Raw genomic sequence first — 22709 nt, 5'->3', positions numbered from 1 at the left:
ATTTGTTCACCCACTGTAATACTTATGCTATCTTGAGAGAAGCCACTAGTGAAACCTATGGCCCTCAGGTCTATCTCTTATCATATAAGCTTTCAATCTACTTTTATTTGCATCTTCACTTTTCCAATCTACATCATAAAATACCAAAAATATATTTATCTTATCATATTATCTCTATCAGATCTCACTTTCGCAACTGGTCGTGAAGGGATTGACAACCCCTTTATTGCGTTGGTTGCGAGTTCTTTGTTTGTTTGTGTAGGTGCGTGGGATTGATAGCTTGGTTCTCAAAAACTGAGGGAAATACTTACGCTACTATTGTTGCATCACCCTTTCCTCTTCAAGGAAAACCAACGCAAGATCAAGACATAGCACGGTCCACAAAAGGGCCAACTGTAACGATGGGCCGAATTTGGCCCACAAGCAGAAAATGACAGTAACGGGCCTGATACGTCTCCAATGTATCTACTTCTCCAAACACTTTTGCCCTTGTTTTGGACTCTAACTTGCATGATTTGAATGAAACTAACCCGGACTGACGCTGTTTTTAGCAGAACTGCCATGATGTTGTTTTATGTGTAGAAAAGAAAAGTTCTCAGAATGTCCTGAAAATCCACGGAGGCACTTTTTGGAATTAATAAGAATTTCTGGGCGAAAGAAATACACCAGGGGGCCCAGGGCCTGTCCACGAGATAGGGGGGCGCCCCCTGTAGGGTGCGCCCCCTATCTCGTGGGCCCCCTGGACCTCCACCGACCTCAACTCCAACTCCATATATTCTGTCTCGCGGAGAAAAAAATCATAGAGAAAGTTTCATCATGTTTTACGACACGGAGCTGCCTCCAAGCCCTAATCTCTCTTGGGAGGGCTGATCTGGAGTCCGTTTCGGGCTCCGGAGAGGGGGATTCGTCGCTGTCGTCATCATCAACCATCCTCCATCACCAATTTCATGATGCTCACCGCCGTGCGTGAGTAATTCCATCGTAGGCTTGCTAGACGGTGATGGGTAGGATGAGATTTACCATGTAATCAAGTTAGTTTTGTTAGGGTTTGATCCCTAGTATCCACTATGTTCTGAGATTGATGTTGATATGACTTTGCTATGCTTAATGCTTGTCACTAGGGCCCGAGTACCATGATTTCAGATCTGAACCTATTATGTTTTCATGAATATATGTGTGTTCTTGATCCTATCTTGCAAGTCTATAGTCACATATTATGTGTTATGCTCCGACAACCCCGAAGTGACAATAATCGAGATACTTCTCGGTGATGACCGTAGTTTTAGGAGTTCATGTATTCACTATGTGTTGATGCTTTGGTCCGGTTCTCTATTAAAAGGAGGCCTTAATATCCCTTAGTTTCCACTAGGACCCCGCTGCCATGGGAGGGTATGACAAAAGATGTCACGCAAGTTCTTTCCCATAAGCACGTATGACTATTTAAGGAATACATGCCTACATTACATTGATGAATTGGAGCTAGTTCTGTGTCACCCTATGTTATAGCTATTACATGAGGAATTGCATCCGGCATCATTATCCATCACTGATCCATTGCCTATGGGCTTTTCACATCTTGTGCTTCCCTTATTTACTTTCCCGTTGCTACTATTATAATCACTACAAAACACCAAAAATATTGCTATTACTATCTTTACCTTTTACCACTGTTACCATTACTATCATACTGCTTTGCTACTAAATACATTGCTGCAGATACTAAGTTATCCAGGTGTGGTTGAATTGACAACTCAACTGCTAATACTCAAGAATATTCTTCGGCTCCCCTTGTGTTGAATCAATAAATTTGGGTTGAATACTTTACCCTCGAAAGCTGTTGCGATCCCCTACATTTGTGGGTTATCAAGACTAATTTCTGGCGCCGTTGCCGGGGAGCATAGCTCTATTCTCTGAGTCACTTGGGATTTATATCTGTTGATCACTATGAAGAACTTGAAAGACGCTAAAACCAAGATTTTTCCCTCAACTACGAGGGGAGGTAAGGAACTGCCATCTAGCTCTGCATTAGATTCTCCTTCCATTATTAGTAGGCTTGCGACATCTAAACCTGCTACTGCTATGAATTCTGATATGTCGCATGTTATTGATGATGCTACTTCTCCTATGCATGATGAAACTACTTCTGTGTGTGATACTACTTTGCCATTAGGTGAATTTCTTGATGAACAACTTGCTAGAGTTAGGGGGAATGAAAATATTGAAGATGCTATTATTGATGATAGTGATGATGAAGGTTCTCCCAATGATTATGTATTGCCTGTTGTTCCTAAGGGTTATGTTATGAATGAAGAAGCTGCTAGGGAAATCTTTGCTTGCAATGATAGATATTATCTTAAAAAATTATTATCTATATGGAAGCAGCAGTCTCTTAATGCAAGAATGAAACCTGACCCTGCTTTTGCTACTTCACCTATCTGTGTTACTGATAGGGATTGTGAATTCTCTGTTGATCCTGAGATTATTACTTTAGTTGAATATGATCATTTTTATGGCCTTGAATCTGAAACTGTTGTGGCACATCTTACCAAGTTGAATGATATAGCTACCCTGTTTACTCATGATGAGAAGTCTTGCTATTTTTATATCCTTAAGATATTTCTGTTCTCATTAAAGGGATGCTAAGACTTGGTATAATTCTCTTGCTCCTGGTTGTGTGCGTAGTCCCCGGGATATGACTTATTACTTCTCTGCTAAATATTTCCCTGCTCATAAGAAACAAGATGCCTTGAGGGAAATATATAAATTTGTGCAAATCAAATAAGAGAGTCTCCCACAAGCTTGGGGGAGGCTTCTCTGATTACTTAATGCTTTGCCTGATCATCCACTTAAGAAAAATGAAATACTTGATATCTTCTATAATGGACTGACCGATGCTTCCAAGGACTACTTGGATAGTTGTGATGGTTGTGTTTTCAGGGAAAGAACAGTCGACGATGATGAAATATTATTGAATAATATGTTGACTAATGAAAATAATTGGACTCTTCCTTAGCCAATTCTTGAGGCAATTCCTGAACCAATTGAGCCAATTCCTGAGCCTATTCCTAAACCCACTCCGAAGAAGAGAGGTGTTTTATTTCTCAGTCCTGAAGATATGCAAGAGGCAAAGAAATCAATGAAAGAAAAAGGTATTAAAGCTGAAGATGTTAAGAATTTACCACCTATTGAAGAAATACATGGTCTTAATATACCGCATGTTGAAGAACCCCATTGTCTTGATAACCCGACACATGTAGTAAAGGTAAATTCTCTCTATAGATATGATAAATATGAAATCCTATCTACTAAATTTCATAGCCCTTGCTTAGATGAATTTGATGATTTCATGAATAGACAAGCAAATTTCAATGATTATGTTGGTAGACAATTGAAGAATAATGCTTATACGATAGTACGCTTGAATGATTATGTAGCTAGAGTTAAAAGTGAACTTAAACTCACTAGTAAACATGCTTCCATGATTGCTACTCAAGCTGAACAAGTACTTAAGGCTCAGAATGAATTGCTTGCTGAATTAAATAATAAAAATGACTTTGCTGTTAGAGTGGCTACTAGAACTGGTAGAATGACTCGGCAACCTTTGTATCCTGAAGGCCACCCTAAAAGGATTGAACAAGATTCTCAGAATAATAATCTAGATGTTCCTAGTTCTTCTAAGAAGAAGAAAAAGAAGAATGATAGGACTTTGCAAACTTCTAGTGAACCTAATGTAGAAACACCTGAGAATCCTAATAATACTTCTATCTCTGATGCTAAAACACAATCCAGAGATGAACATGAACCTGATGATAATGCTAATAATGATGTTCATGTAGATGCTCAACCTAGTAATAGCAATGATATAGAAATTGAACCTGCTGTTGATCTTGATAACCCACAATCAAAGAATCAACATTATGATAAGAGAGATTTTGTTGCTAGGAAGCACGGTAAAGAAAGAGAACCATGGGTTCAGAAACCCATGCCCTTTCCTCCTAAACCATCCAAGTCAAAGGATGATGAGGACTTTGAGCGTTTTGCTGAAATGATTAGACCTATTTTCTTATGCATGCACTTAACTGATATGCTTAAAACAAACCCTTATGCTAAATATATGAAAGATATCATCACTAATAAGAGGAAAATACCTGAAACTGAGATTTCCACCATGCTTGCCAACTATACCTTTAAGGGTGGAATACCTAAGAAACTTGGTGATCCCGGAGTACCCACTATACCTTGCTCTATTAAAACAAATTATGTTAAAACTGCTTTATGTGATCTAGGAGCCGGTGTTAGTGTTATGCCTCTTTCCTTGTACCGTAGACTTGAATTAAATAAGTTGACACCTACTGAAATATCTTTGCAAATGGCTGACAAATCAACTGCTATACCTGTCGGCATTTGTGAGGACGTGCATGTTGTTGTTGCGAATGTTACTATCTTAACAGACTTCGTTATTCTTGATATTCCCGAGGACAATAGTATGTCTATTATTCTTAGTAGACCCTTTTTAAATACTGCAGGAGCTGTTATTGATTGCAACAAAGGAATTGTCGCCTTTCATATTAATGGTAATGAGCATACCGTACACTTTCCGAGGAAGCAAATCCAAGTTCATAGCATAAATACTATTGAGAAAGTTCCAACTATTATTTTTGGAGGTTTTGAATTTCCTCTCCCTACTAACAAGAAAAAGTATGATATTCTTATTGTTGGGGATTTTCATATCCCCGTTGAGGTAACTTAGAGTTATTCGAAATTTCTCCAGTTTCGTGCTATTCGGAATGAGTTTGTTAACAAGACTTGATCAACCTTGTTAGTGGGTTCATTTTGATGATCACGAGATGGATGAAACTAGAAGGCACAACCTTCTGTACCCTCTTTTTACTTTCTATTATTTAGATTAAATAAAGCAAAAATAGTATTATCCGTCTGTTTTCTGAATTATCCGAGTATTAAAAAATAGTCCAAAATAAAAGTGTTCCAAATGCCCAGCAAATTTAGTATTATTTTTTCTGGAATATCTGAGGATTTTAGGCACTGAAATTACTGTAGGAGGGGCAAGCACCAGGCCATGAGAGAGGAGGGCGCCCCCCCCCCTATAGGGCGCGCCCCCTGTCTCGTGGGCCCCTGGTGGGCCCCCTCCACTTATGCCAGCACCTACACACTTCATCTTCTACCCAAAAAAAATCCCCATCCAGCTCAAGCCCGAGTTCTAGCTCGTTTTGCTGCGATTTTCGATCTCTTAGCTCAAAGCTCCATTCACAAAACTGCTTTGGGAGATTGTTGCTTGGTATGTGACTCCTCCATTGGTCCAATTAGTTTTTGTTCTAGTGCTTTATTCATTGCAAATCCTTGCTGCCTTGGTGACCCTATTCTTGAGCTTGCATGTTAAATTTTTGAGGTCCCAAGTAATTATAATGCATGATGTAGGCTCTAGGGACTTGTAGGAGTAGTTGCTATCAATCTTGTTTAGTTTTATGCACTTTTATTTTGAAGTTACTAAAAATTTCAGAAAAATGTTGAGGAAACTTTCGAGGGGCTCTTCTAGCCAAAGCTCCCAGGAAAAACAAGCCAAAGAGAAGGAAAAAGCCAAGTATAATCTTCCTCGCTTACCGGAAGTACGGTCGTGTGAATGGCCATGTGAGGATCTCTTGAAAGAGGCTGGAATTCATGAAGACTTTCATGCTTTAATCGAGACTGCGGGCCTCACCGGGTTCATCAATGACCGAATCGATCAGTATCTCTTACTCACCAATACTTTTGTGCAAAACTTTTATTTTTATCCTAAGAAGTCACCGCCTACAGTATCATTTCATTTATATGATGAGTTCAAAGAAATGTCTTTACGTCATTTTTGCGCGGTATGTAAGATACCTTATGTGGGAGAATTAGAGGAACCCCATCATGAAGATGTGGCGGGCTTTGTTAATACTATCGCCGTAGAGGAGCCAAAGAAGGGTTCCGAGGCAAAAGTCTCTAGCATACATTTTCCTGTTTTATGCTACTTTGCCATATTTGCTAGTAGATGCTTGATTGGTCGTGGAAATAGTTGAAACTTGAGCATTCCTGATATTATCATTCTTCAACATGCTTTGCTTGGAGACAATACTTTTAGTATGGGTGCCGTCATTGCTAAACGGCTAGCCCTGAATCGTACAAAAGGCCCCATATTTGGAGGTATCTATGATGCACGTCTTGCTAGACATTTTCAGATACCCATTAAGCACCATGAGGAAAAGGAGACAATATTGCCTCCTCACATTTTACATTACAAGAGCATGGTAGCACACAAGTTTATTGTTGACAAAGAAGATAGGATGCTCTTGTATAAACTTAGATTCAATAAGAAACACTTTGAGATTATTATTTTGCGTGTGCCTTTGTTGTTTGATTTGCTTGCAGAAAATTTTCTCGTCACACCGGAAGCGGTGAACACTCATCGAGCTCAAGCTTTTACTCTAGAACCTGAACCTGAGCCAGAACCTGAACTGGACCCTTATCGTGCATCATTTGTCCAGTGGGATCTGGAGATGACCAGCCAGTGGTATCCTGATTACACCTCTCATTACACCGGGGAGAGTAGCGGCGGTACTTGGTATTAGACCAACTTAGGCCAAAAGCCTAAGCTTGGGGGAGTACGTATTTCTCACCGGCTTTACATTCATGTTCACACACTAGTCGTCGGTGCTCATACTCTTTCATTGTATTATCCTTGCTAGTTTAAATTTCTTTTTCTAGTTTTCTTCCTGTGTGTTTGATAAACTTTGAGAAGAAACCAAAAAAATTAGTTAGTTTAATTTCCATGCTTGTAGTAGAAATTAAAATGAAAACCCAAAAAGATTTCTCGTTCTTCTTTTTACTTGTTGGGAGCTTTCCTGTGTAAACATTTTTATTTTCTTTTATTTCCTTTGGGGGTCGAGAAGACCATATTGAAAATGCTTAGTGGCTCTCATATGCATGATTGTTTATTCAATTTAGAGCCCATACTACTTGTCTTCTCTTTTGAGTTGAATGCTTGCAGATTCCAACTTAGTCCAATGCATGTGCACTCTTATTATTATACACATCATTCGATCATGCAAGTGAAAGGCAATAATGACGATATATGATGGACTGATTGAGACGAGAAAAGCTGGTATGAACTCGACCTCTCTTGTTTTTGTAAATATGATGAGTTCATCTTCCTGAGTCAGCTTATTATGAAGTAAACATATTTGCAATGGCATTTAGAGATTATAGTTGCTTGTGCCATGCTTGATTAGCTTTGAGTTATAATGGTTTACTGTCAGGACCCCGACTCGATGTCACATCGATCTAGCTTGTAACACCTCATATCACTTTGCGGCCTCACACACGGTATTCCCACGGGTGTCGCCTTACCTTTGCCCGGGACCGTTTGCGCCTTTTGGCTCACGTATATGATAGTGTTGCTAGCATCCATATGATAAGGAGCCCGGGCTGACATGACTAGTCGTAAATCCAAAGTGGCACAGGCTTACAGGGACAGGCATCCATGACCCAGCTTCGAACGTGTCGGTCATCAGCAAGTGGGTCCAGGCTGTAGCACTGGGCTAGCAGGACTCCAGTAGACCGGGCTGTAGCGGGCTAACAGGACTCCGGTACTCAATGCGTGACATTTCCCTAAAGGGACAGACACAGGAACGAAGAAGGACACATGCCGGCCAGCCTAAGTGTTCCAGAGCAGTAGCAAGCTACCATGGCTCAGCGGTAACACTAGGAGACATTTCCCGGTAAGAGAGGCTACTAAAGATAAACAACTAGATAGTCAGATCCCACACATACCAAGCATTTCAATAACATACACACAATATGCTCGATATGTGCAAATACAACATGGCATCACAACATGACTCTACGACACAAGTACTTTATTTAAGGCTCCGGGAGCCATACATAACATACACATAGGTACGGGTCACACGACCCAACATTCAAGTCATACAGTCATACAAACCAGCAGCGGAAGTAGCTTGTCTGGGTACAGACAACTAGTAAAATAAAAGAGGCTTGGAAAGCCTAGCTATACTACGTGGTCCTTCACAAGCTCAGGATCACCACCTGGGCCTTAGCCTACTCAGTGATGTCAACGTCTACGTAGAACCCATCAGAAGGGGTTGCAGCGTCTTCTGTAAAAATGTAGATTATAGCAACATGAGTACAAAGGTACTCAGCAAGACTTACATCAAATCCTACATACATGCACATTATCAAGAAGGGTTGGTGGAGTTGTTGCAGCAAGCCAGCTTTGACTCTTGGCTAGGCTAACCTACGAGACTCCAACTTGAAATGGTTTTGCGTACACGAGTCCACTACTCACCACTTCAATACACTACCGAGGATCCACCTCCGTCTTCCTACGGAAGAGCCATCCTCGGCACTCACACTTATCTTGAGGCTTTTAGTAGTTTCCATTTACTTGTCTATGAACTGTATAGGCAACCAAGTAGTCCTTTACCGCGGACGCGGCTATTCGAATAGATCATAATAACCCTGCAGGGGTGTACTTCTTCATACATGTTTCCACCACTTAGCGTCTGCACACGACATGTGCTCGGCAGACTTCAAGCGAAAGCCGACGTGGGTGTAGACCACGACCTACCTAAACACCTAAGTCTCCAATCCAGGTTTATCGCCTATCCAGGTTCCATCCGCAGGGAGTCCGACCGAGGTTTCCCACACGGCCCCGAATGATGTGAACAGGGTTCCCGAGATACCTAACGGGTATTCGGTACACCATGCCACGTACCTACCGCATCACAGCCCACCCCTACGGTCAGCGCTGTCCACGGCCTCCAGTAGGCTACAAACACCAGAAACTACTTGCAACTCCTGGACAGAGAACTAGGGTGAATAAGAAGTCGAGCGGGGTCATATTTCAGGGCCCAATGCATGGTAGTAGCTGTATCTTAAATCACACATACAGATCTCAGTGCTTAAGGTCGGCTTCAATGAAACAACCCACCATGTACTCCTACATGGCCTCTCATCGATACCTTTACCAAATCGTGTTCACCACACCACTCTCATTACCGACATAATCATTTCACTCTAGCCCATCACCCAGATGAACCAGACCTGACACGACTCTAAGCATAGCAGGCATAGCAAGGTAGGAACAACACATGCATATGGCTCAATCAACTCCTACACATGCTAGTGGGTTTCATCTAGTTACTGTGGCAATGACAGGTCATGCAGAGGAAGTGGGTTCAACTACCGTAGCACATAGCAGTTTGAAACGCGTTGTCTTAATGCAGTAAAAGAGAGCAGGAGCGAGAACATGGGATTGTATCGATATGATCAAATGGTTGGTTGCTTGCCTGATGGTTCGATGCACTGATACGGTTCTTCGTTAGGGTAATCACGGTACTCCTCGGAGGCAGATCCTGCCGCATAGAACACCGATACACAACCATAACCAAACAATGTGCAACAATATGATGCATGCATGAAACATAGCAATATGAGTGTGTTGGGCTAATGCAACTAAGACCAGAAGGGTTTGAACCAATTTGAATCAAAGATTCAAATTTCAAACTCAAACATGGCCCTTTAGAGTGTTTTTCCTTGTTCTGCATTAAACATCAGGTTAACTTGTTTAATCATGCATGAAAATAGTACAGATGGATAGATTGGATTTTTCTGATCATTTTTCATATATAATTTGTCTGATTTGGAGTTACAGAATAAAAGTTATGAATTTTTAAAGTTTAAACTATATTCTGGAATTTCCTATATTAGATTAAATCCAGAAAATCAATTACTGCATCAGCCTGACGTCAGTGTGACATCAGCAGGTCAACGGGACACGTCCGTGTCAAACCTGACAGTGGGTCCCGCGTGTCAGTGTGATTAATTTAATTAAAGTTTAAATAAAACTAAACCTGTTTAATTAACAGGGATGGGCCCCACCTGTCATTGACTCAGGGAGTCAACCAGGGCCCACCCGTGGTCAAACCCGGATCGGCTGCACCGGCGTTTAGCCGCCGGCGAGCCCGATGCGGCGGCGGAAGTGGTTTTGGCCGTTTTGGCCACCAAATGGGTCGCGGAGACCACCGGAGTGGAGCTGAGGACGAGCCGCAGCTCTTGGTGGAGTCCGTTGGGGTCGGGGTGGCCGGAGTTGGCGCCGGCGATGACTTTGGCGGCCACCGGGGTTCGGCCGAAGTCGAACTTGACGCAAGAGGGGTCGGTGAGGTGTGGGGAGTAGCTAGTTAGGTGCTACGTGACGCGGTGAGCATGATGGACATCGTGGAGTGGTCGGAGGGTGACCGGGAGCACGTCGGCGACGAGCTCCATGGCGGTGGGTGCGGTTGAGCTCCGGGAGGTCGCTACACAACTCGGGAGCAAGAAAAGAAGGGGGGAAGATAGCTAAGCTCACAGTGAGTGCGACGAAGCCCTTGCTGCGGCCGGGGATGGACCGGAGCGACGACGGCGTTGAAGGGGATCTCCGGCGGCGGCGGTTCGGGCGAGGTCGTTGCGGTGGACTCGGGCGTTGCGAGCGCTCGGGGCTCGGCTTGCTCGATGAAGTGGACAGCGGCGGAGCTCCTGGACACGACGAGAGGACGCACGGGCAGCGGGGAGCACGGCTACGACGTACGCACGGCGGTGGTGGCGTCGGTCATGGCGGGGGAGCGCGAGGGGGAGGAGCTGGAGAGGAGAGGGGTGTCTGGGGGGTTCGGGGGAGAGAGGGAGGGTGATCCACGACGTCAGCGGGCGAGGGGGGCGGCGAGCAGGTGCGTGGCGCGCGCTGCGGTCGCCGTCGGGCACTTGCCTGCCTGCCTGGCCGGCAAGCAGCTCGCTGGAGTGGCGCTGGGCTGGGCCGGCAGGTGTGCCGGGAGCTGGCGTCAGGTAAGTTTTTCTATTTTCTCTGTTTTCTGTTTTTTTAATACTTCTGCAACTTTGTTGAATTAATAAAAATACTTAGGCAACTCCTAAAATCACCAAACTACTCCTGGTCCATAGTTGGATTATTTCCAACATGAAACATTTTAGTTTGGAGATATTTGAGCATTTAAATATTTTATATAATTTTAAATGCCCAAATTCAAATATTTATGATTTAATTCACAAACCCTAAGATGGCCTAGGAAAATGTGCATCACTTTTGGCAGAGGTTCTGAACCAAGACAAAAATGATGGGCATTTTAGAAGGGCATTTCAGGTTCATTGGAAAAGTTTTTAGTAAACCCTAATTGGTTTCAGAGGGGACTGGGGGTTCTGTCATCCCCATTTCAGGTTTCTGATGCAAAAATAAACATGATGCAACACTCTAATGCATGACTAGCTAGGGTGTGACAACTCACCCCCACTCAAAAGAATCTCGTCCCGAGATTTGGGTTCCTCCGGGAAGAAGGCGGGATACTCAAATCGAAGACGATCCTCCCTTTCCCAAGTTGTTTCATCCTCAGAATGGTGAGACCATTGAACTTTGAGAAACTTGATATTATGACGTCGAGTGGTACGCTCGGCCTGATCGAGGATACGAATGGGGTACTCTCAATATGTGAGATTATCTTGGAGATCAAGCGTTTCGTGGTCCACTCCACGGATAGGATCCGAGAAGCAATGCCGGAGTTGAGAAACGTGGAAGACATCGTGGACTCTGGAGAGGTGCGGAGGTAGTTCCAACTGGTAGGCAACTTCTCCTCGTTTAGCGAGAATGCGAAAAGGTCCAATGTAACGAGGAGCCAATTTGCCTTTGATACCGAAACGATGGGTTCCCTTCAGAGGGGTAACCCGAAGGTAACCCTTCTCGTCAACCTCGAAAGTCATAGCCTTATGTTTTCGGTCATATTGACTCTTCTGACGAGATTGGGCTGTTTTCAACTTTTCACGAACGATGCAAACTTGCTCTTCTGCTTCCTGAATCATATCCGGGCCAAAGAATTGTCTTTCCCCGGTCTCTGACCAGTTAAGGGGTGTTCGACACCGTCGTCCATAGAGAACTTCAAAAGGGACTTTACCCAAGCTAGATTGATAGCTGTTGTTGTAAGCAAATTCGGCAAATGGAAGGCATTTCTCCCACTCCATTCCGTAAGAGATAACAGAGGCTCGAAGCATGTCTTCTAGAATCTGGTTGACGCGTTCTACTTGACCACTCGATTGAGGGTGAAAAGCGGTGCTAAAGGAAAGGCGGGTTCCCATAGCGTTTTGGAAACTTTCCCAAAATCGAGAGGTGAAAAGACTTCCTCGATCCAAGTTAATTTCCAAAGGAACACCATGGAGAGACACTATTCGGGAGATGTATAAGTCTGCCAGCTGACTAGCGGTTATACTCTCGCGAACAGGTAAGAAATGGGCCACTTTGGAAAGACGATCGACAACGACGAAGATAGCATTATTCCCTCTCTTGGTCCTGGGAAAACCGGTAATGAAATCCATACCAATTTTATCCCATTTCCATTCAGGAATAGCTAAGGGTTGAAGGGTGCCAGCAGACCGTTGATGCTCTGCTTTTACACGACGGCAGACGTCGCAGTTAGCAATATACTGAGCAATTTCTCTCTTCATCCTAGTCCACCAGAACCTCTGGCGTAGGTCCTGATACATCTTGGTACTACCGGGATGAATGGTGAGAGGAGATTCATGAGCCTCCTTAAGGATCAGCTGCCATAGATGCTGGTTCTTGGGAACCACTAAACGGTTCTCAAAGTACACAACACCATGATCATCTGTGGAGAAACAACTAGCACCTCCGCTAGAAATGTTCTCCTTGATTTTAGATATTCCCTTATCTCACTTTTGGGCAGCGATAATTTGATCCGTAAGAGTAGGTTTCGCCACCAAGGTGGAAAGAAATCCTCGAGGAACAATGTGAAGGTTAAGCTTCCGAAATTCCTCATGGAGAAGCGGTTGACTTTGTTGTAACATCAGGTTGTTACAATAAGATTTACGACTTAGCGCATCAGCCATGACATTGGCTTTCCCTGGGGTGTAGGTTATTCCTAAGTCAAAATCTGTGATCAACTCGACCCAACGTCTTTGCCTGAGATTCAAATCCGGTTGGGTGAAGATGTACTTCAGACTTTGGTGATCAGTGAATATTTCGCAACGATTACCAAGAAGGTAATGTCGCCAGGTTTTAAGTGCATAGACTAAGGCTGCAAGCTCTAGATCATGAGTAGGATAATTCTCCTCATGTGGGTGCAATTGCCGTGAGGCGTAAGCAATTACGTGTCGATCTTGCATGAGAATGCAACCTAGTCCTTGTCGCGAGGCGTTGCAGTAGATAACAAAGTCCTTAGAGAAGTCTGGCGGTACCAGTACGGGAGCAGAAGTCAGGCGTCTTTTCAGTTCCTGAAAGTTGTGCTCACATTGTGAAGTCCATTCGAACTTCTTATCTTTCTTGAGGAGTTCGGTTAGAGGTTTAGCAACTTTGGAGAAGTTTTCGACAAAGCAGCGGCAATAGCTCGCTAAGCCCAGAAAACTCCGAACTTGCTTGACCGATTCAGGTGGAGTCCAATTAAGGACGGCTTGAACTCGCTCAGGGTTAACAGCAATACCTTTACCAGATATTACATGACCCAGATAGGTCACTTCTGACAACCAGAATTCACATTTAGAAAATTTGGCATAAAGGCGATGCTCTCGAAGTTTCTTCAACACTAGCCTTAGATGTTCGGCATGTTCTTCCTCGCTCTTGGAGTAGATGAGTATATCATCGAGGTAAACCACGACGTATTTATCCAAATACTCCATGAAGATTGAGTTCATTAACCGAGAAAAGGTGGCTAGAGCGTTGGTTAAACCGAAGGACATGACGGTGTACTCATATTGGCCATAACGAGTAACAAAGGCCGTTTTAGGAATGTCCCTGTTCCTGATTTTGATTTGATGGTAGCCCAACCTCAAATCCATTTTGGAGAAGACTGAGGATCCAGCGAGCTGATCATACAGGTCGTTGATCCTGGGGAGCGGATATTTGTTCTTGATTGTGACCAAATTGACAGGTCGATAATCTACAACCATCCGGTCCGTACCATCCTTCTTCTTGACGAAGAGGACGGGGCAAGCCCATGGAGATGAACTAGGTCGGATGAAACCCTTTTTCAAGGACTCATCGAGTTGTTTCTTAAGCTCGGCTAGTTCTAGTGGTGCCATCTTATAGGGTCTCCTAGCAATCGGGACGGTTCCTAGAATAAGGTCTATTACGAACTCCACATCCCTGTCAGGTGGAACACCTGGCAATTCCTCTGGGAAGACACGGACTACCGGAACATCCTCAAGGTCTGGCAAAGGGCTGGCGTTAAGAGAATATAACTGTCGCTTGGCTATTCGGGTCAAGACATTGACTATCTTCCCCGAAGGATGAGTGAGTTGAACAGTCCTAGAGAAGCAATCAATTTTGGCATGATGAGCTGACATCCAGTCCATACCCAAAATGATATTAATATCTGAAAATTTGAGAGCTATCAAAGATGCAAGGAAAACAAGTCTGTCGACTTGGATTTCATTTCCATAACTTACCCTGGAGGTTTGCCATCTAGAACCGGGAGTAGAAATTTCCATAGTGGATGGCATGTCACAGAATGCGGTGTTATGCAAACGAGCATAGTTCTCGGATATAAATGAATGAGAGGCTCCTCTATCAAAAAGAACAGATGCCGGGTGGCAATTAACAAGGAGCGTACCGAGAACGACGTTGGGATCCTCTTGAGCTTCTTCGGCAGAGATACAGTTGACATGGCCACGTGTAGCGGTGGTCGGCTTGGCGTGGAACACTTTCCCTGTCGGCTTGCCACGGCCAACAGCTTTAGCAGATTGGTTGGGGTTGGTCTGGGGACACTCACGCATATAGTGGCCAGATTCCCCACACTTGAAACAAGTCACGGAACTGGTACATGGAGGAGCACTGTTGGTTGGACCACCATAGGGCTTGGCTGGTGCAGACTGTTGAACGGGGCGAGGCGCCTGGAAGGATGGCCTCGGTGTGAACCTGGGTGGCAGGGCGGTGTTAGGCACCCACACGCGGCGCTTCTGAGGACCAGCACCGGATGAGGAGCCCATGTCACGGCCATGCTTGCGTGTTGCGTCATAATCAGTCTGACCAGTCTCAGCACTGATGGCCTTGTTAACAAGTTTCTGAAAGGATGTGCACTCATGCAGACGGAGGTCGCGGCGAAGCTCAGGACTAAGCCCCTTACGGAACCTTGCTTGCTTCTTGGCATCGGTAGAAACTTCCTCAGTGGCATATCGTGCGAGGTTACCAAACTCCCTACTGTAAGCATCCACAGAGAGTCGGCCTTGGGTGAAATTGCAAAATTCCTCACGTTTACGGTCCATGAGACCCTCCGGAATGTGATGTTCACGAAAAGCCTCGCTGAATTCAGCCCAGGTAGTGACATGGCCTGCTGGGCGCATAGCTCCATAATTCTCCCACCATAGACTGGCGGGGCCTTCAAGATGATATGCAGCAAAGGTGACCTTGTCAGCCTCAGCTACTAGCGCGGAACGCAGTTTGTGAGAAATACTGCGAAGCCAGTCATCAGCGTCGAGAGGCTCGACGGAGTGGTGGAACGTGGGTGGATGTAACTTGATGAAGTCACTGAGTGACACCACGTTAGTCCTCTGATGGTGTGCTGTGTTCTGTTCAATACGCTCCAACAAACGGTTGGTCTCCCGCTTATTTCTCTCAGCTTCCATCATAACCTCGGCTAGGGAAGGAGGATGAGGCAGATTTGCATTCCTGACTTCACTGCCTTCGGCCTGCTCTTGAGGAGCAGGGTTAGTGCGCGTGTTGACCATCCTAGGTAAACAAGACAATGATTTAGTCAGAATGATAAAATTCCGACATAGAATACAGAATGTAAGGAATAACTCGGAATGCGAGATGATCATCCGTATGACATGGTAAATACAGAAACTGCTTCTTTTATTCCATCGTCATACACACCATACAAGGTTTAGTACAAGACCAAACAAGGTACTCTTGCGGTGAAAAGAGGATTGCATCTCATCGGAGGCATCCCAAGCTCCTATACATTATTTTTCTACATCTCCGGAAACGGTACAAACTAGGTCATATCCCACGAGTCACGCAGGACGATAGACGACACAGCTAGTACGAACTAGTGATACTACCACTAACTCAGACCGATCCGTAGTAGTCCTCGTAGAAATCACCTCCATAGCCTGGAAGCTCAACATGATCATCCGGAAACAGACGATCTTGCGGAGCTTGTGGACCATAGGGACTAGGATGAGGTCTTGGACCAACAGACGGTGGCCTGCGGGGACCGCGAGGTGGGGTGATGCCTCCTACATCACGCCAACCCATCACGTCTGGCAGAGCAGATCTCACAGGATAGAGATCGCGCATATCCGAATATCCAGCTTGCACCGCCAGTGCAAACCGAGTCAACGTGGCCCAATGGTCAGCACGGGTATTGAAAAGCTCTAGCCTCAAGGCCCGATTTTCACGGTCCTTATCCTCGAGCATCTCAGCAATGGTGCGAGTCCGTGAATCCTCCTGAGTGGGGTCAGCATAGATAGCCTGGAGATACCCTTGTGCTCCCGGAAGTGATCCTGGCATATACCGGAAATCAGAGTCCCGAAATAGGCCAGACCTGACTCGCATGATGGTCATCATAGAGTAGGCGGCGTCCTGCACAGCCATCTCAATAGTAACCCCAAGTCCATAGGAGCAGTGAAGGGGCTCGGTGGATCCAGGATAAGATGGAAATATCCTGACAGTGCAGAGATACTGGCTTTGATTAAAGTCCCGAAATTGCTCTTCGACCGTGTACTCAGGATACCAACGGTATCCAGCCTCAGTCATTACCCTCACCAACATGGCGGTATGGCCGGGTACATCTAGGCATCAAGTCAGGCGAACCACTTGATTGAGGTCGCGAGTGGCCATCTGAAAGCACAACCATAATGCAAAGGCATTAGAATTTCTAGCAAAATTTCGGCAGCATAACAACTGTAAATGCTCAAGAAGGATTTTGAGACATTTGACAAAAGATTTCATACACACTCAACATCATCATATCAAATTCTGAGTCCATCCTAGCAACATAATGTGGTAGTAGAACTGAACTAGGCTTGTATTCATCAAACCTATAAGGTACTACTGATTAGTAACACGTGATCCTGATAGAGAGAATAGATCCTAATTCCTTAACCCCCGGTGGAAGAATAGACTGACTCAGATCAGAATGTCATAAGATAAAGGAGTAAAAAGAGCCTTACGTTCCAACCCACAACCAATTCCCCTACATATAACTAAAGAATTTCTAGACTCAACATCGACCAGTTTGGCTTGGAGAACCTACAGGCAGTCCGGCTCTGATGCCAACGTTGTCAGGACCCCGACTCGATGTCACATCGATCTAGCTTGTAACACCTCATATCACTTTGCGGCCTCACGCACGGTATTCCCACGGGTGTCGCCTTACCTTTGCCCGGGACCGTTTGCGCCTTTTGGCTCACGTATATGATAGTGTCGCTAGCATCCATATGATAAGGAGCCCGGGCTGACATGACTAGTCGTAAATCCAAAGTGGCACAGGCTTACAGGGACAGGCATCCATGACCCAGCTTCGAACGTGTCGGTCATCAGCAAGTGGGTCCGGGCTGTAGCACTGGGCTAGCAGGACTCCGGTAGACCGGGCTGTAGCGGGCTAACAGGACTCCGGTACTCAATGCGTGACATTTCCCTAAAGGGACAGACACAGGAACGAAGAAGGACACATGCCGGCCAGCCTAAGTGTTCCAGAGCAGTAGCAAGCTACCATGGCTCAGCGGTAACACTAGGAGACATTTCCCGATAAGAGAGGCTACTAAAGATAAACAACTAGATAGTCAGATCCCACACATACCAAGCATTTCAATAACATACACACAATATGCTCGATATGTGCAAATACAACATGGCATCACAACATGACTCTACGACACAAGTACTTTATTTAAGGCTCCGGGAGCCATACATAACATACACATAGGTACGGGTCACACGACCCAGCATTCAAGTCATACAGTCATACAAACCAGCAGCGGAAGTAGCTTGTCTGGGTACAGACAACTAGTAAAATAAAAGAGGCTTGGAAAGCCTAGCTATACTACGTGGTCCTTCACAAGCTCAGGATCACCACCTGGGCCTTAGCCTACTCAGTGATGTCAACGTCTACGTAGAACCCATCAGAAGGGGTTGCAGCGTCTTCTGTAAAAATGTAGATTATAGCAACATGAGTACAAAGGTACTCAGCAAGACTTACATCAAATCCTACATACATGCACATTATCAAGAAGGGTTGGTGGAGTTGTTGCAGCAAGCCAGCTTTGACTCTTGGCTAGGCTAACCTACGAGACTCCAACTTGAAATGGTTTTGCGTACACGAGTCCACTACTCACCACTTCAATACACTACCGAGGATCCACCTCCGTCTTCCTACGGAAGAGCCATCCTCGGCACTCACACTTATCTTGAGGCTTTTAGTAGTTTCCATTTACTTGTCTATGAACTGTATAGGCAACCAAGTAGTCCTTTACCGCGGACGCGGCTATTCGAATAGATCATGATAACCCTACAGGGGTGTACTTCTTCATACATGTTTCCACCACTTAGCGTCTGCACACGATATGTGCTCGGCAGACTTCAAGCGAAAGCCGACGTGGGTGTAGACCACGACCTACCTAAACACCTAAGTCTCTAGTCCAGGTTTATCGCCTATCCAGGTTCCATCCGCAGGGAGTCCGGCCGAGGTTTCCCATACGGCCCCGAACGATGTGAACAGGGTTCCCGAGATACCTAACGGGTATTCGGTACACCCGGCCACGTACCTACCGCATCACAGCCCACCCCTACGGTCAGTGTTGTCCACGGCCTCCAGTAGGCTACAAACACCAGAAACTACTTGCAACTCCTGGACAGAGGACTAGGGTGAATAAGAAGTCGAGCGGGGTCATATTTCAGGGCCCAATGCATGGTAGTAGTTGTATCTTAAATCACACATACAGATCTCAGTGCTTAAGGTCGGCTTCAATGAAACAACCCACCATGTACTCCTACATGGCCTCTCATCGATACCTTTACCAAATCGTGTTCACCACACCACTCTCATTACCGACATAATCATTTCACTCTAGCCCATCACCCAGATGAACCAGACCTGACACGACTCTAAGCATAGCAGGCATAGCAAGGTAGGAACAACACATGCATATGGCTCAATCAACTCCTACACATGCTAGTGGGTTTCATCTAGTTACTGTGGCAATGACAGGTCATGCAGAGGAAGTGGGTTCAACTACCGTAGAACATAGCAGTTTGAAACGCGTTGTCTTAATGCAGTAAAAGAGAGCAGGAGCGAGAACATGGGATTGTATCGATATGATCAAATGGTTGGTTGCTTGCCTGATGGTTCGATGCACTGATACGGTTCTTCGTTAGGGTAATCACGGTACTCCTCGGAGGTAGATCCTGCCGCATAGAACACCGATACACAACCATCACCAAACAATGTGCAACAATATGATGCATGCATGAAACATAGCAATATGAGTGTGTTGGGCTAATGCAACTAAGACCAGAAGGGTTTGAACCAATTTGAATCAAAGATTCAAATTTCAAACTCAAACATGGCCCTTTAAAGTGTTTTTCCTTGTTCTGCATTAAACATCAGGTTAACTTGTTTAATCATGCATGAAAATAGTACAGATGGATAGATTGGATTTTTCTGATCATTTTTCATATATAATTTGTCTGATTTGGAGTTACAGAATAAAAGTTATGAATTTTTAAAGTTTAAACTATATTCTGGAATTTCCTATATTAGATTAAATCCAGAAAATCAATTACTGCGTCAGCCTGACGTCAGTGTGACATCAGCAGGTCAACGGGACACGTCCGGGTCAAACCTGACAGTGGGTCCCGCGTGTCAGTGTGATTAATTTAATTAAAGTTTAAATAAAACTAAACCTGTTTAATTAACAGGTCTGGGCCCCACCTGTCATTGACTCAGGGAGTCAACCAGGGCCCACCCGTGGTCAAACCCGGGTCGGCTGCACCGGCGTTTAGCCGCCGGCGAGCCCGACGCGGCGGCGGAAGTGGTTTTGGCCGTTTCGGCCACCAAATGGGTCGCGGAGACCACTGGAGTGGAGCTGAGGACGAGCCGCAGCTCTTGGTGGAGTCCGTTGGGGTCGGGGTGGCCGGAGTTGGCGCCGGCGACGACTTTGGCGGCCACCGGGGTTCGGCCGAAGTCGAACTTGACGCAAGAGGGGTCGGTGAGGTGCGGGGAGTAGCTAGTTAGGTGCTACGTGACGCGGTGAGCATGATGGACACCGTGGAGTGGTCGGAGGGTGACCGGGAGCACGTCGACGAGCTCCACGGCGGTGGGTGCGGTTGAGCTCCGGGAGGTCGCTACACAGCTCGGGAGCAAGAAAAGAAGGGGGGGAGATGGCTAAGCTCACAGTGAGTGCGACGAAGCCCTTGCTGCGGCCGGGGATGGACCGGAGCGACGACGGCGTTGAAGGGGATCTCCGGCGGCGGCGGTTCGGGCGAGGTCGTTGCGGTGGACTCGGGCGTTGCGAGCGCTCGGGGCTCGGCTTGCTCGATGAAGTGGACAGCGGCGGAGCTCCTGGACACGACGAGAGGACGCACGGGCAGCGGGGAGCACGGCTACGACGTAGGCACGGCGGTGGTGGCGTCGGTCATGGTGGGGGAGCGCGAGGGGAGGAGCTGGAGAGGAGAGGGGTGTCTGGGGGGTTCGGGGGAGAGAGGGAGGGCGATCCACGACGTCAGCGGGCGAGGGGGGCGGCGAGCAGGTGCGTGGCGCGCGCTGCGGTCGCCGTCGGGCACCTGCCTGCCTGCCTGGCCGGCAAGCAGCTCGCTGGAGCGGCGCTGGGCTGGGCCGGCAGGTGTGCCGGGAGCTGGCGTCAGGTAAGTTTTTCTATTTTCTCTGTTTTCTGTGTTTTTAATACTTCTGCAACTTTGTTGAATTAATAAAAATACTTAGGCAACTCCTAAAATCACCAAACTACTCCTGGTCCATAGTTGGATTATTTCCAACATGAAACATTTTAGTTTGGAGATATTTGAGCATTTAAATATTTTATATAATTTTAAATGCCCAAATTCAAATATTTATGATTTAATTCACAAACCCTAAGATGGCCTAGGAAAATGTGCATCACTTTTGGCAGAGGTTCTGAACCAAGACAAAAATGATGGGCATTTTAGAAGGGCATTTCAGGTTCATTGGAAAAGTTTTTAGTAAACCCTAATTGGTTTCAGAGGGGACTGGGGGTTCTGTCATCCCCATTTCAGGTTTCTGATGCAAAAATAAACATGATGCAACACTCTAATGCATGACTAGCTAGGGTGTGACATTTACCTTGCGTGCCAACATGCTATTAGAATGATTATGATGTGATATGATGGGATGGTATCCTCCTTTGAATGAATTGAGTGACTCGACTTGGCACATGTTCACGCATGTAGTTGAAACAAAATCAACATAGCCTTCACGATATTTATGTTCATGGTGGATTATATCCTACTCATGTTTGTACTCGGTGTGAATCAGTTTTAATGCATGTTTATGACTGTTGTCGCTATCTCAATTGTTCGCTTCCCAGTATTTTGCTAGCCTTCACCTGTACTAAGCAGGAATACTGCTTGTGCATCCAAACTCCTTAAACCCCAAGTTGTTCCATATGAGTCCACTATACCTTCCTATATGCGGTATTTACCTGCCGTTCCAAGTAAATTTGTATGTGCCAAACTCTAAACCATCAAATGAAATTCTGTTTTGTATGCTCGAGCAGCTCATGTTGCAACTAGGGCTGCCTATATTTTCCATGCTAGGTGGGTTATTCTCAGAGGAGTGGACTCCGCTCCTCATTCACGAGAAAGGGATGGTAACCAGGATGCACAGTCCCATGATCCAAAAAGATCAAAGAAAATCAAAATAATTAAACAAAACTCCCCCAAGGTTGTTGTTTGTTGGAGGCACTCGTTGTTTCGAGCAAGCCATGGATTGATGCTTGTTGGTGGTTGGGGGAGTATAAACTTTTACCATTCTGTGTGGGAACTGCCTATAATGCATTTAGTATGGAAGATATAGCCATCTCATAGTTGTTGCATTGACAGCAAAAGTATGCCGCTCAAAATGTTATTCAATCTCTATTTTAAAATTGAGCTCTGGCACCACTACAAATCCCTGCTTCCCTCTGCGAAGGGCCTATCTATTTATTTTTATGTTGAGTCGTCACCCTTCTTATTAAAAAGCACCCGCTTGAGAGCACACTATAATTTGCGTGTATTACTATTGGTTTATATTGGGTATGACTTGACTAGATCTCTTTTACCATGAATTAAAATGTTTAGTCAGTTCTTGATCTCTAAAGGTGCTCTGCATTTATGTTTTGCGGTCTCAGAAAGGGCTAGCGAGATAACATTTTGTTCTATCATGTTATGATTGTTTTGAGAAAGTGTTGTCATCCGAGTTTTATTATTATGGCTCGCTAGCTGATTATGTTATTGATATGAGTAATTGTGAGACCTAAGCGTTATTATGAGTATGGTTAGTTTATAATATTGTTGAAACTTGAATGATGGCTTTGCATGTTTCCAACAATAAGAGCAAATAGAGTTTGTAAAAGTTTTTCTTTATCACTTTCAGTTTATCAACTAAATTGCTTGAGGACAAGCAAAGGTTTGAGCTTGGGGGAGTTGA

This window comes from Triticum aestivum, chromosome 1B (genome assembly GCF_018294505.1).
Source record: "Triticum aestivum cultivar Chinese Spring chromosome 1B, IWGSC CS RefSeq v2.1, whole genome shotgun sequence".
Classification (NCBI taxonomy): domain Eukaryota; kingdom Viridiplantae; phylum Streptophyta; class Magnoliopsida; order Poales; family Poaceae; genus Triticum; species Triticum aestivum.
Note: the sequence above shows the minus strand (reverse complement) of the source record.